We start from the raw sequence: 16480 nt of genomic DNA, 5'->3' as shown, positions 1-16480 counted from the left end.
AGCCAGGATTGCATCCATTTGATTTAATTCCAAGACTCCCCTGTTGTTGCTCCTATCTGAGGCATAAAAATACTCATTGTCAGCAACTGTCTCTATCACATCAATGGCTTCTTCAATGGTCTTCTTCTTGTTAAGTGAACCTCCAGATGAGTGGTCTACAGCCTTCTTTTGATTCATGATTCAACCCTTCATAGAAGATATGAATTTGTACCCACTCATTAAACATGTCAAGGGGATATTTTCTTGTAAAATTCTTGAATCTCTCCCAGGCTTCATAAATGGTCTCACCATCCAGCTGTCTGAATGTTTGAACTTTAATTCTTAGCCTATTTACCTTTTGTGGAGGGCAGAAACTTGTCAAGAATTTGTTCATTACATCTTCCCAGGTTGTCAGGCTTTCCTTTGGGAATGATTCCAACCATTTTGATGCTTTGTCCCTCAAAGAAAATGGAAACAGTAGCAATCTATAGGTGTCAGGATGAACACCATTAGACTTAACCGTGTCACATATCCTTTGAAATTTAGTGAGATGCTCATTAGAATCCTCTTGGGCACTTCCTCTATAAGAACAGTTGTTTTGCACAAGAGTTATGAGCTGAGGTTTCAATTCGAAGTTATTAGGATGGATAGTTGGCCTCTGAATGCTGCTGCCACAGTTTCCTAGGTTTGGATTGATGTACGATCCCAGAACTCTCCTCTCTTGTCCAGCTGGGTTAGCTTGACATGATTGTTCACCTCTCCTTCATAATGGTTTTTCGTATCATCCTCCATGGTTATATCAAAGTATTCCTCCTCTTCTTCTGCACCAACAACCTTTTTTCCTCTTACTTCCCTCCTTAATCTTAGGAAGGTTCTTTTCGGTTCACTATCAAAGGAAGTTGAAGTTTCCTTTCTCCTACCTGTCATAGAATGAACAAGTACAAGAAACAGCAAGTGTAGAGTCTACTAAAACAGAGTATAGTTAGCTTGGTTAGAATAATTTATCAAATAGTTAGTAGGTTAGCTTGCTGGAAAGTAAAGCAGTAAGATAAAATTCAAGAAAAACAACTAAAAGTGCAGAAATTAAATGAACAACTAGAATTAAAATTCAATTACTCAAAGGAAAAAGTAAAGTGCTCAATCTAGTTATCCTTCAATTTAGTAATTGTCAACACAAAACCAATCCCCGGCAACGGCGCCATAAACTTGATACGCGGGAATTTGCCTCTCAACAAAATTCCTTCCGGTAAGTGCACCGGATTGTCATCAAATAAAAACTCACAAAAGAGTGAGGTCGAATCCCACAAGGATTGGTAGATCGAGAAATTATAATTGAGGAATTGTGCTATTTGAGCGAAATCAAAATTAAAATTGGGATTGCAGAAATTAAAATTGGTGGGAAACTTAAATTGCAAGAAAGTAAATGAATATAAATTAATTGGCTAGAAATTAAATGACAGAATCTTAAATTGCTGAAAATTAAATGGGATCAGGGAGTTAAGCATGAAAGTAAAGATGCATAATGTAAAATTGAATGGGTAGATCAGAGATGGGAAATTAATTGGGTTTTAGGAGATATTGAATTCTCCGGATCAAATCATTTTCACCTCTTCCTCAATCAATGCATTTATTGACATTACTTGGCAATCTTAGATGATTGGATCCCAATGTCTTGGCTCACCAATCTCTCTAAGCATGAACAATTGGCCGATGTCTTGATTTAATTGCTCATGGGAAGAGTTGAAGTTCGGTCACTGACTATACCACAAAAATTCATAGATCAAAGTGTTGGTAAGATTACATGTCACTATATCCAACCAAACCCCAATCTAATCCAATGTGAGAAAGCAATTCTAGTGTGAATTCTTCATTCCTCTCAAGGCTCCAAAGAATTCCAATTATGGATAGCTTCTATCTCAAGACAACTATCCAATTGAATTAAGACCGAAAGCTTTCTAACAAAAATCAAGAGAAAAAGAAAGAAGAAGAAGATGAAGACTACTATTGATCTATTGAATTACAATAGAGCTCCCTAACCCAATGAAAGGAGTTTAGTTGTTCATAGCTCTCAAAATGGAAATTGGAATTGTAAAATACATTCTGAAATTAAAAGTGCAGTAAGTGTAAAATTTCCAAAATTGGGAAAAAAAGGTCCCCCTAACTTAATTTCTAAGCTATTTATACACTTTCTTCCATTGATCTTCAAGCCTTGAATTGGGCTTTTGGCCTTGATGGGATTGGGTTGAAGATGGCTCCAATTGGTTGCCCTTAGTGTTAAGAAGAGATCTATGTAAAATTTAAATCCTGATGCTTCACGTTTGAGTCAACGTTGACTCAAACGGCATTTAAAACAAACTAGCAAAACAAGAAAGCTTGCTGTCATTGGCGTTTGACTCAATGTTGGAGGGCCAATGTCTGCTAACCCACGCGTAGGCGCACCGTGCGCTTCCGCGCAAAAGGGTCAAAAAAGCTCATCCACGCGTACGCGTGCTTCACGCGTGCGCGTGGAAGCAAGATTTTTATTTTGCAGTTAAAAACAAAGCAGGGGACGTTGGGCTCAGTGTTGTACCTCCAACGTTCCCTCCAACGTTGGCGTTTTCACGCGTACACGTACTGTATGCTTACGCGTACATTGGTATTTTTTTCATCTGCGCGTACGCATCATTGGCGCGTACGCGTCGATTCAAAATTCTCAACTCCAATTTCTAGGCTTGGTATTGCGGACGTTGGAGGCAGTGTTTAAGGCAACATTGGACATCCAACGTTCGGTTTTGGCACGTACGCGTACCGTAGGTGATGAGCAGATATTTTATACGCTTTTTGGGGTATTTTCATATAGTTTTTAGTAGAATCTAGCTACTATTTAGTATATTTTTATTATTTTTTATGCAAAAATTACATTTCTGGACTTTACTATGAGTTTATGTGTTTTTCTGTGATTTCAGGTATTTTCTGGCTGAAATTGAGGGACCTGAGCAAAAATCTAATTTAGAGGCTGAAAAAGGATTGTAGATGCTATTGGATTCTGACCTCCCTGCACTTGAAATGGATTTTCTGGAGCTACAAAAGCCCAATTTGTACGCTCTCAATTGCGTTGGAAAGTAGACATCCAGGGCTTTCCAGGAATATATAATAGTCCATACTTTGCCCAAGTTTTTATGATGCAAATTGGCATTTAACGCCAAGTCTTTACCCTATTCTGGTGTTAAACGCCAGAAACAAGTTGCAAACCAGAGTTAAATGCCAGAAACAGGCTACAACCTGGCATTTAACTCCAAAAAAAGTCTCTACACATGAAAGCTTCAATGCTCAACCCAAGCACACACCAAGTGGGCCCCAGAAGTGGATTTCTGCACTATCTATCTTAGTCTACTCAATTTTTGTAAACCTAGGTCACTAGCTTAGTATAAAAACTACTTTTAGAGATTTATTTTGCACCTCATGAAATTTTCATGTTTTACATTGTATCTCTACAGCATGACTCTCTAAACTCCATGATTGGGGGTGAGGAGCTCTGCTGTGTCTCAATGAATTAATGCAATTACTTCTATTTTCTATTCAACACGCTTGCTTCTATTCTAAGATATTCACTCGTACTTAACCATGAAGAATGTGATGATCCGTGACACTCATCATCATTCTCAACCTATGAACGCGTGCCTGACAACCACTTAAGTTCTATCTGTAATAGCTTGAGTGCATATCTCTTGGGTTCCTGGTTCTGGAGTTTGATTGCCTCCCCTGACAACAGAGCGTTCAAATCCCTGAATCCAGAGCCTTCGTGGTAAAAGTTAGAATCAACTGGTAGCATTCTTGAGATCCAGAACATCTAAACCTTGTCTGTGGTATTCTGAGTAAGATCCGGGAAGGGATGGCTATGACGAGCTTCAAACTCACAAGTATTGGGCGTAGTGACAGACGTAAAAGGATCAATGGATCTTATTCCAACACAAGTGAGAACCGACAGATAATTAGCCATGTACATGGACTTTTTTTCACTGAGAGGATGGATGGTAGCAATTGACAACGGTGATCCACCAACATACAGCTTGCCATGGAAGGAGCATTGCGTGCGTGAAGAAGAAGACAGTAGGAAAGCAGAGATTCAGAAGACAGAGCATCTCCAAGACCTTAATCTGTTCTCCATCACTGCATAACAAGTATTATTTATTTTATTCTAATTACTCTTCATAAACCCAACCATTTTTACTATTAATTTCCTGACTAAGAGTTACAAAATAACTATAGCTTACTTCAAGCCGACAATCTCTGTGGGATCGACCCTTACTCATGTAAGGTATTACTTAGACGACCTAGTGCACTTGCTGGTTAGTGGTACGAGTTGTGAAAAGTGTGATTTACAATTCGTGCACCATGTTTTGGCGCCGTTGCTGGGGATTGTTCGAGTTTGGACAATTGATGGTTTATTTTGTTGCTTAGATTAGGAAATTTTATCTTTTTAGTTTAGAGTCACTAAAATTGCGTCTTCTATTATTGTTTTTGGTTGAAACTTTTTTTTAAATCCTTATTTTCTCTTTTTAAATTTTTTGAAAATTTTTATAAACTAATAATTGAGTTTTTCTGTTTGAGTTTAGTTCCATATTTTAAGTTTGGTGTCAATTGCATGATTTTATTTTTCTTTCAATTTTTTTCGAATTATTAGTGCTCAAAATATAAAAAAAAATTTTAAGTTTGGTGTCCTTTGTGTTCCTGTTTCTTAAAAATTTTTCAAAAGTTGTTCTTAGTGTTCATTGTGATATTCAAAGTTTTCCTGTTTGTTTTCTTTGTTTTGATCTAAAAATTTAAGTTTGGTGTCATTTTTACTGTTTTTCTCTTTCTTCATTAAATTCAAAAATATATTTTCTCTTTATTCTAATTAATTTTCGAATTTTCCCTTAAAAATTCAAATTTTTATTTTAAAACTTTTTATTCTATCTTATCTTAGTTTTGAAATTTCAAAATTCAAAATCTTTTTCAAAAATCATATCCAAAGTTTTTTCAAATCTTCTTAATTAAGTAATTATTTTAGTTTTCAAATTTATTTCTCTCTTAGTTTTCAAAATTTATATTTTAATTTCTAATTCTTTTATTTTATCTTATTGTTTTTATTTTATTTTTAATAATTCAGTTTATTTCTACTTAAATAAAATAAAAACAAGAATATATTTTATTTGCAATTCATATCAATTCCTTTTTATCCATCATCGACCTAAATGGAAATGAACAGTTCAGAAGGACTTTGGGGTCATATGCTAACCCCATTATTGCTGCATATGGGAGTAGCATCTGTATACCTCCTGTTCCGAGGGTTACCTGAAACTGTGGGTCGATCTCGGACGAGATCTTCTGTACTGGTCGGAGAAAACGTGTCCGGCTGGTGGGTGGCGGCCGGAGCTGTTGTGTCCGACTTGTTGGACTGGCTGCGCTGCTGATCCTTGGTCACCGAAAGGTGGGGGTACCTGCAAGGGACTCCGAGCCAGTTCTAGTAATAAGGATTCTAACTATTGGAAATATTGGTAGGCGGAATCCAGTCTCCATTGAATCAAGTCATCCATCTATAGCTGAACGTGGCACGCATGGACTAATATAAATCAATATCTTCTATTGATATTGCCCCCTTTCTTCCCACGATGTAAGCTACAACTCGAACGAAACAAGTGTGTTAAGAATATATCGAGAAATCCAATAGTTCGATAGGATTCTATTCTGGCAGTCGACCATTTCCTGCTGATTTTCGTATGGAATCTCACATGCAATGCTGCCGTCCTTTCTATTCAATTTTTTGCTTTCACTTGGAGGAAAGTCCTTATCTTGGATTTCCTCTGGCTCAGGAACAGTTGCTTTCTTTGTTTTCTTCTCAAGCAAGAACCGTTTGAGCTGCTTTCTACTTTCTTAGATGCGTACTCGTCTCGGTCCTCATCTATCCCCTCTATCGGCTTCGTTCGAATCGGTCGTCTACGATCGTGCCAAAGGATCTCATTGACTGTCCAAGCTCTCTTTTCGGTCTCCTAGGGCGTCTCGGTCTACTTGCCTCGTCGGCGTGCATTTCTTCCTAAATAGAGGACAGTACCCCCTTTCTCCCTATCGGTCTTTGCGGTCTTTCCTTTCTTTTAGGAAGTCATTGGGTGATCTCCTGCCGCTGGATTGCCTACCAAATGCAACTGGGGGCATAGGAACGATACCCGTCCGATCCAAAACACGGCGTAGCAGCCCGGCTTGCTTACTTGATTGACAGACAGACCCGAACCCCACTCCCGTCGATCTTTGACCTTTCTGCCCCATAATTGACCCCGCCCTAAACTATTGAAGAAGCGAAAGCTGTTGCTTGTTCCATAACTTGCTCCTCCATTTGCTGGGATGTAATCATCGCGGAGTCATTGGTACTAGATAGACCATAATCATTTCATACGCTATTTTGGATCTGGTCTGATCCTCTTGTGAAGAGGTACTACCAGCATTTCTCCTTCTCACGTAATGTCTTGAAGACGGCTGGCTCGTAGATGTTCAGCCTCCAATGCAGAAACTTACTTTCACAGATAGACTAGCAAGCAAGGTCCTCAGCACTTACTATGACCTCGTCCCTTCTTGCTTCCCTGCTGAGGAGGTTGGGATTCCCCTTCCCTACATGTTGATAGCAACTTCCTCAGTCATGCCAGACATGCTTGCCCACAAGTAGTCTCGCTCCCACGAACCAAGCTCGAACCAGGCTTCCTCGAAGCAAGGCTCTGATACCACCTTGTCACGGATAGCAGCTGAAGCTTTAGGGTTCATTTTGCTTAGTGCACTTGAATTAGCTTAGTGTGAAAGGAGTTACGGAGCCCTTTTTCTTTGAGGCGCTAGAGAAGTTCTATTTTATAGCTAGACAAGACAACAGGGGAAAAGGAAGGTAGGTAAGATTCTCACCGAGCCCTAACGATAGATGAAGCAGGGTAAATTCGGTTAGCTCACACTGGATTTCTATTCCGATCTTTAGCTACCATCCCTGACGTTGGTGGATTTTGCCGCATCTAGTAGGGGTCACTTTGGTTCTGAAAGGTATGCTGCTGGCTTGGTGGATATCGCCCTATAAGGGATTTCTAAATCGACTGGATCAGCTGGAACTACACAAGGAAGCAGGATTCATTGTTGTTCTTCCTTTACAGAGTCAACGGCCTCAATAGGCGGGAATAGAAGGTGCAGGAACATCACTACCTACAGACCCACCTTTGATGGGCTTCTGGAGGAGGAGCTAGAGAAAGGGGTTCCTCGCTCAGCAGTTTCGAGGTCGTCCAAGACCTGAGGCCAGACCATACTTATTCTGGAGTCTTGCAGTCAATAGAAGCATTTGGAGAACGATTCACTAGGTAGCAAGCTGTAGAAGCTGCTTCCGCCCAAAAATCATTGGATAAGCCAGAATTAGATAGCATGCAACGAACTTTCTTCAGTAAAGTTCTATTCATCCGCTCAGCGACACCATTCTGTTGTGGAGTGCCTCTGCAAGATAAGGTGTGGAAGATGCCTAACAATGCCTTCATCTTTACAGAATTTGTGGAAATCACCATCACAAAATTCTAACCTATTAGAAGTGCGAAGGCGTTTAATCTTCTTGCCTGTTTGTTTTTCAACTAAAGCCTTCCACTGCTTAAAAGTGACAAACACATCACTCTTTTTTTCATAAAATAAACCCCTGGAGTAGTCATCAATGAAGGTAAGCATATACCGAGCACCACCTTTTGAAGGAACACGTGCTGGGCCCCAAAGATCAGAATGTATGTAATCAAGAGTACCTTTAGTTCTGTGAAGCCCTGAGTTGAAACTGATTCTCTTTTGCTTGCCAAAGAGACAACGCTCGCAGAACTCCAACTTGGATGTACTCTGACCAGAAAGAAGACCCCTCTTGCTTAACAATGTCAAACCCTTCTCACTCATATGTCCCAGCCTCATATGCCATAGTCTAGTGACTTCTGAATCAGACATGGAGGAAGATACAGCAGCAGTGCCTATAACGGTAGATCCTTGTAACACGTATTAAACCATTAGGGGGCTACCAACTTGATGAGCTTTCATCACAACTGGAGCGCCTTTTACAACCTTTAAAACACCATCACCGCCAACAGACAACCACCGAGATCCAATGTGGTCAACGAAATAAGGTTCTTTGACATATCTGGAACATGCCGCACCTCAGTAAAAGTTCTTACTACAACGTCGTGCATCTTGATTTTGACAGAACCAATGCCAGAAACACAGCAGGATTGATCATTACCTATCAACTCACTTCTGAGCTTCCTCTCCTTTCAGTCTTGCTGAGAGAATCTTACCTCTAGTGTACTGCTCCCCTAACAGCTCATTAGTTTGATTAGTTTCATTCTTTGCTTTCAACTCATACGCTTCTTCCATTGGCTTTCATCTCTTTCGGGTAAAGGCTTATATCTAATCCAGTTTGATGCTTTTAGCGCAGGAGCGTTAAGCCCTCTCCTTTACTTATCGAATAGGGGCGAGTAGCGAGATCGAAGAGCAAAGCGATAGGTTACTATGTAGCTTTCCCGAACAAGCAACGGCTTCTAAAGTAAAGGAAGGGGGCGCGCTAGCGCGAAAGCCGTTGCGCGTTAGCGCATCCGCTGGGAGAGGAGTGTTATTGATTGCTCGTTAGCGCTTAGCCGGGTAAGAAAGGTGCTTGTTTACTTTTATTCCATATCTCTTGATCTTAGATACTATATTTGACTCTCTATCTCTATAAGACAATAGCAGGACTTGCCAGCATGAGAGGAGTGAACCCTGTCTATCTGTGGGGAAAGCCCCTTTATTAGTAAGGCGATATGCTCTCCGATGCAGTAGATCAGTGGACCGGAAGATTAGCATGTGGGGCGAGAGTGTCCGGTCTGCTTCAAGTCCTGCCGTTCAATACTGGACTTCTTCTTCCGCTTCCAGGAGCAGCCTCTATCCAGTTGAGGTGAGGCCTTTGACTCCGCTTGCCTCTACTTTTCATGTCAAGCGTACAAGTGTAGTTTAATGGGATTGACTTCTAAAGACAGGAATTCTTTTTCATCTCCTCGGGCAAGACCCTGTATAAGTCGACGTCTTAACCTGACTTCCTGAGCTCAGTTGATTGTTGAAGCAGTAGCTCTGGATCAAGAGCTGGATGCTTACCTTATTATGAAAAAGGTAAAGGCTTTTTTTATAGATTCAGAGGTGAGTAAGGGGGGAGAATGGAAGACCTAAGAGCCCCAACTCATATCGTACCAAGAACTTGCCATTGACCTGATCAAGCGCTTTAGGGAGATCACCTTCACCCATGTTCCGAGAATCTACAATCGCTTGCCCTTATGGAATAAAGCTCGCTAGCCCTTATGGAATAAAGACTCAGCCGCTCTAGTACACATGCTAGTACACCGAAGTACAGAGTCGCTTGTCATCGAGAGATTGGGCATCCCAGCCCCTTTAATGAGGAGGAGCCCTTCCGTCGAACGGGACTCATTCATCTTCTTGGATGAAGACTATCGAGAGTTGGAACATGATGAACTATCACCAGTCAAGACGAGGAAGATTACGAGGACGATGGGAACCTTGGTATTCTGATTTCTACAATTACCTCAAGGACGGGTTCATATCAGAGTACGCCACTCGTGGTCAGAGGAGAGCCTGGAGGAGAACTTGCCCGACGATTTGTGATCTTGACGCTATCATGTTAAAGTTGTAACCTAGGGCACTAAAGTCAGGATGTTATGATGTTATAAAACAACCTATGAGGAATAGGAAGAGAATCATCTTTCACTGGATTCAAGGTAAAGAAAACCGCTATGAAAAGCAGAGAGATAGATCACGCCTAAAAGCAGCATTCCTATAGCTCTATGCCAAAAGCAAAAGCGTAAATGAGTTAGGAGCTTGAACCAGGAAATTTCCTTATGTTTAGAGTATAAGGGCAAAGACAAGTCCTCCCATTACTGGAAGTGCATCGTGGAAAAGGCTCGTTGAGACCTGCTATGATGCTTAAGTTAGCAAGGGTATTAAGCAGGTTTTTTAGTAGAATCAGAGTATGAGTTATACCTGGGTGTTCCAGTGTATTTATAATGGTTGTAGAGTGACCTTTCTGGAGATAAGATAGTTATCTTATCTTTAAGTGAGGTCATCTTATCTTCTGGGGAACCGCCTTTATCTTTCTGGGCTTTAGTTGCCTTTAGATTGGGCTGTGTTCCTTCGTTTGGGCCTACTTGGGCCTCTGTGGCATTTTGTCCGAGCTCTTTGTGAAGAGGTCAGACATTGGCCGAGCTCTTTGAGAAGAGGTCGGATAGTCTGACCTGAAGAGGTCGGTCGACTTGTCGCTAAACATCCCGGGTCAGACAGCTTTGACCCAGGGTATGAACAGTGCCCTGCTTGTGTTTGATCTTTCTGTGAGATCGTGCTTTTCAGAGCGTCGATCTCTTTGGAAGTCGTGCTCAAGCATCTGTCTGGCTTGTTTCTTCATTGCTTTGCAATCTTTGCAGATTTTCTAGAGGTTTGGTACTTCACAATCCAACCTCTTTTGAGTGGTAGTGTGGGTTTTCTACCCTTGCCTTCTGGATCACGCCTTGCTTTAAGTTTGTGTTGACAACCCTCTGCTTTGGCGAAGTTATCCTTGCGGCTTGCTATCCGGGCTTTTAGTGACTTGTCCGATGACTTTTTAGTGTACTTTATATAGAACCTTTTTTAGTCTCGGATGATGTTTGTAGCCCTGTTTGAGATTGTGCCTTCTTTGAGCAGAGTTGTATCCCTTTTTGTTAAGCACATTTGAGCCTTAAGTTGTTTCCCAACCTTTTGGCTTGTTCTTTTTTGAGATCGTACTTGCGCTTCTTTTTAGCTGATGTCGACCTGTACGACTTTGCCCCTGCTTGAGTTCGGACCTTTCCGTGAGATCGTGCTTTCAGAGCTTCGATCTCTTTGGGGAAATTGTTGGTGCACGAAATTGTGATCTCAGGCAACGGCGCCAAAAACTCTGTACGCACGTCTTAATAAATCATTTTTTATTCACAACTTCGATACAACTAACCAGCAAGTGCACTGGGTCGTCCAAGTAATAAAACCTTACGTGAGTAAGGGTCGATCCCACGGAGATTGTTGGTATGAAGCAAGCTATAGTCATCTTGTAGATCTCAGTCAGGCGGATATCAAATGGTTATGGAGTTTTCGAAAATAATAATAAATAAACAGAGAATAAAGATAGAAATACTTATATATATCATTGGTGAGAATTTCAGATAAACGTATAGAGATGCTTTCGTCCCTCTGAACTTCTGCTTTCTTGCTGTCTTCATCCAATCAGTCTCACTCCTTTCCATGGCTGGCTTTATGTAAGGACATCACCATTGTCAATGGCTACTTTTCATCCTCTCTGTGAAATGGTCCGATGCGCTGTCACTGCATGGCTAATCATCTGGAGGCATCACCGTGGTCAATGGCTGCATCCTATCCTCTTGTGAAAATGGTCCAAATGCTCTGTCACAGCACGACTAATCATCTGAGGTTCTCGATCATACTGGAATAGGATTCACCCTCCTTTTTTGTCTGTCACTACGCCCAGCACTCGCGAGTTTGAAGTTCATCACAGTCATTCAATCCCAGAATCCTACTCGAAATACCACAGACAAGGTTTAGAATTTCCGGATTCTCATGAATGCCACCATCAATCTAGCTTATACCATGAAGATTCTGATTAAGAGATCCAAGAGATAATCATCCAATCTAAGGTGGAACGGAAGTGGTTGTCAGGCACGAGTTCATGGGGGAATGATGATGATTGTCACGTTCATCACATTCATGTTGAAGTGTGAATGAATATCTTAGAAGCGGAATAAGTTGAGTTGAAAAGAAAAAGAGTAGTACTTTGCATTAATTCATGAGGAACAGCAGAGCTCCACATCTTAATCTATGGAGTGTAGAAACTCTACCGTTGAAAATACATAAGTGAAAGGTCCAGGCATGGCCGAATGGTCAGCCCCCAAAACGTGATCACTAGATCAAAAATACAATCCAGGATCTTCCAAAGATGTCTAATACAATAGTAAAAGGTCCTATTTATACTAAACTAGCTACGAGGGTTTACAGAAGTAAGTAATTGATGCATAAATCCACTTCCGGAGCCCACTTGGTGTGTGCTTGGGCTGAGCTTAAATGTTACACATGCAGAGGCTCTTTCTGGAGTTGAACGCCAGGTTGTAACGTGTTTCTGGCGTTCAACTCTGGTTTGTGACGTGTTTCTGGCGTTTAACTCCAGATAGCAGCGTAGAACTGGCGTTCAATGCCCTCTTACGTCGTCTAAACTCGGCCAAAGTATAGACTATTATATATTTCTGGAAAGCCTTGGATGTCTAATTTCCAACGCAATTAGAAGCGCGCCATTTGGAGTTCTGTAGCTCCAGAAAATCTACTTTGAGTGCAGGGAGGTCAGAATCCAACAGCATCAGCAGTCCTTCTTCAACCTCTGAATCTGATTTTTGCTCAAGTCCCTCAATTTCAGCCAGAAAATACCTGAAATCACAGAAAAACACACAAACTCATAGTAAAGTCCAGAAATGTGAATTTAACATAAAAACTAATAAAAACATCCCTAAAAGTAACTAGATTCTACTAAAAACATACTAAAGACAATGCCAAAAAGTGTATAAATTATCCGCTCATCACAACACCAAACTTAAATTGTTGCTTGTCCCCAAGCAACTGAAAATCAAATAGGATAAAAAGAAGAGAATATACTATAATTTCCAAAATATCAATGAGACATAGCTCCAATCAGATGAGCGGGACTTGTAGCTTTTTGCCTCTTGAATAGTTTTGGCATCTCACTTTATCCATTGAAGTTCAGAATGATTGGCATCTATAGGAACTCAGAGTTCAGATAGTGTTATTGATTCTCCTAGTTCAGTATGATGATTCTTGAACACAGCTACTATATGAGTCTTGGCCGTGGCCCTAAGCACTTTGTTTTCCAGTATTACCATCGGATACATAAATGCCACAGACACATAACTGGGTGAACCTTTTCAGATTGTGACTCAGCATTGCTAAAGTCCCCAATTAGAGGTGTCCAGGGTTCTTAAGCACACTCTTCTTTTGCTTTGGACCTTGACTTTAACCGCTCAGTCTCAAGTTTTCACTTGACACCTTCACGCCACAAGCACATGGTTAGGGACAGCTTGGTTTAGCTGCTTAGGCCAGGATTTGATTCCTTTAGACCCTCCTATCCACTGATGCTCAAAGCCTTGGGATCCTTTTTATTTACCCTTGCCTTTTGGTTTTAAGAGCTTTTGGCTTTTTCTGCTTGCTTTTTCTTTTTCTATATTTTTTTCGCTATTTTTTTTCTGCAAGCTTTGTTCTTTGCTGCTTTTTCTTGCTTCAAGAATCATTTTTATGATTTTTCAGATTATCAAATAACATGTCTCCTTGTCATCATTCTTTCAAGAGCCAACATATTTAACATTCTTAAACAACATCTTCAAAAGCCATATGCACTGTTCAAGCATTCATTTAGAAAACAAAAAGTATTGTCACCACATCAATATAATTAAACTAAGTTCAAGGATAAATTCGAAACTCATGTACTTCTTGTTCTTTTGAATTAAAACATTTTTCATTTAAGAGAGGTGATGGATTCATAGGACATTCATAACTTTAAGAGAAAGTTACTAAATACTAATGATCATGTAATAAGACACAAACATGGATAAGCACTTAATCATAAAGAAAACGAAAAACAGAGAATTTAAGAACAAGGAATGAGTCCACCTTAGTGATGGTGGCGTTTTCTTCTTGAGGAACCAATGATGTCCTTGAGCTCTTCTATATCTCTTCCTTGCCTTTGTGGCTTGATCCCTAGTGATTTTTGGTATTTCTATCCTCAGTTGCTTCCAATAATTATGTGGAGGGAAGTGCATCCCCTGAGGTATCTCAAGGATCTCTTGATTTGCAGCCACATGTTCTACCACTGAGCTATAGACCCTTGAGATGAATCTTTCCATCTCCCATGACTCGGAGGTGGAAGCCTTTGTCTTCCCTTCCCATTTTCTAGAGGTTTCTCTGGTCTTAGGTGCCATCAATGGTAATGGAAAAACAAAAAGCTTATGCTTTTACCACACCAAACTTAGAATGTTGCTCGCCCTCGAGCAAAAGAAGAAAGAATAGAAGAAGAAGAATGTATGGAGGAGATGGAGGGATGTGTGTATGGATGTGAGTGGTGAATGGAAAACAGAAGGGATGATCATGAATGGAGAGAGAGAGGGTGAGGTGGGTTGGGATCCTGTGAGATTCACAGATCCTGAGATGATCCTGTGGTGTCCACAGATCCTGAGGTGTCAAGGATTTACATCCCTGCACCCATTAGGCATGTAAAACGCCCTTGCATGCAATTCTGGCGTTTAAACGCCGAATTGATGCTTTTTCTGGGTGTTCAGTGCCCAGATGCAGCATATTTCTGGTGTTGAACGCCAGCCAGATGCTTGTTTCTGGCGTTCAGCGCCAGCTCTTCTTCACTGTGCATTTCTGGCGTCTAAACGCCAGGATACTGCTTGTTTCTGGCGTTCAACGCCAGAAACATGCTCTGTTCTGGCGTTGAACGCCAGCCAGATGCTCCTTACTGGCGTTTAAACGCCAGTAAGATCCTCCTCCAGGGTGTGATTTTTCTTCTGCTGTTTTTGATTCCATTTTCAATTTTTATATTTATTTTGTGACTCCACATGATCATGAACCTAATAAGACATGAAATAATAATAAAAATAAAATTAGATAAATAAAAATTGGGTTGCCTCCCAACAAGCGCTTCTTTAATGTCAATAGCTTGACAGTGGGCTCTCATGGAGCCTCACAGATGTTCAGAGCATTGTTGAGACTCCCCAACACCAAATTTAGAGTTTGGATATGGGAGTTCAACACCAAACTTAGAGTTTGGTTATGGCCTCCCAACACCAAACTTAGAGTTTGACTGTGGGGGCTCTGGTTGACTCTGTTTTGAGAGAAGCTTACTGTGCCTCTTTTCCATGTTTACAGAAGGATGTCCTTGAGTTTTAAACTCAATGGAGTCCTCATTCAATTGAAGGACTAATTCGCCTCTGTCAACATCAATCACAGCTCTTGCTGTGGCTAGGAAGGGTCTTCCAAGGATGATGGATTCATCCTCATCCTTCCCAGTATCTAGGACTATGAAATCAACAGGGATGTAAAGGCCTTCAACCTTTACTAACACGTCCTCTACTTGTCCATAAGCCTGTTTTCTTGAATTGTCTGCCATCTCTAATGAGATTTTAGTAGCTTGCACCCCAAAGATTCCCAGTTTCTCTATTACAGAGAGGGGCATGAGGTTTATCCCTAAACCAAGGTCACACAGAGCCTTTTCAAAGATCATGGTGCCTATGGTACAAGGTATTAGGAACCTTCCAGGATCCTGTTTCTTCTGAGGCAATGTCAGTTGATCCAGATCACTTAGTTCATTGGTGAACAAGGGAGGTTTATCTTTCCAAGTCTCAACACCAAATAATTTGGCATTCAGCTTCATGATTGCACCAAGGTACTTGGTAACTTGCTCCTTAGTAACATCCTCATTCTCTTCAGAAGAGGAATACTCATCAGAGCTCATGAATGGCATAAGGAGGTTCAATGGAATCTCTATGGTCTCTAGAAGAGTCTCAGATTCCTTTGGTTCCTCAGAGGGAAGCTCCTTATTGATCACTGGACGTCCCAGGAGGTCTTCCTCCTTGGGGTTCACGTCCTCCCCTTCCTCTCTAGGTTCGGCCGTGTTGACTATGTCAATGGCCTTGCACTCTCCTTTTGGATTTTCTTCTGTATTGCTTGGGAGAGTACTAGGAGGGATTTCAGTGATCCTTTTACTCAGTTGGCCCACTTGTGCCTCCAAATTTCTAATTGAGGACCTTGTTTCATTTATGAAACTTACAGTGGCCTTAGATAGATCAGAGACTAAGTTTGCTAAATTAGATGTATTTTGTTCAGAGTTCTCTGTCTGTTGCTGAGTGGATGATGGAAAAGGTTTACTATTGTTAAACCTATTTCTTCCACCATTATTAAAGCCTTGTTGAGGCTTTTGTTGATCCTACCATGAGAGATTTGGGTGATTTCTCCATGAGGGGTTATAGGTGTTTCCATAGGGTTCACCCATGTACTTTACCTCTGCTATTGCAGGTTTCTCAGGATCATAAGCTTCTTCTTCAGAAGATGCCTCTTGAGTACTGTTGGATGCAGCTTGCATTCCATTCAGACTCTGAGAAATCATATTGACTTGCTGAGTCAATATTTTATTCTGAGCCAATATGGTATTCAGAGTATCAATTTCAAGAACTCCCTTCTTCTGAGGCGTCCCATTGCTCACAGGGTTCCTCTCAGAAGTGTACATGAACTGGTTATTAGCAACCATGTCAATGAGTTCTTGAGCTTCTGCAGGTATTTTCTTTAGATGAATGGATCCACCTGCAGAAGTGTCCAATGTCACCTTAGCTAATTCAGACAGACCATCATAGAATATATCCAGGATGGTCCATTCTGA

At 40.9% G+C, this 16480-nt stretch overlaps 1 non-coding gene across 1 annotated transcript; it reads left to right on the top strand.

Annotated features, from left to right (window-relative positions):
• The first annotated feature begins 220 nt into the window (after positions 1–220).
• On the top strand, positions 221–328 carry LOC148580685 (small nucleolar RNA R71). Its single transcript, XR_015899668.1, has one exon. It is a non-coding gene; the product is annotated as a small nucleolar RNA R71 (small nucleolar RNA).
• Positions 329–16480: the final 16152 nt, after the last annotated feature.

This window comes from Arachis ipaensis, chromosome B10 (assembly GCF_059453495.1).
Source record: "Arachis ipaensis isolate K30076 ecotype BB chromosome B10, ASM5945349v1, whole genome shotgun sequence".
In the NCBI taxonomy this organism is placed as follows: Eukaryota; Viridiplantae; Streptophyta; class Magnoliopsida; order Fabales; family Fabaceae; genus Arachis; species Arachis ipaensis.
Note: the sequence above shows the minus strand (reverse complement) of the source record. Positions and strands in the feature narration are given on the sequence as shown.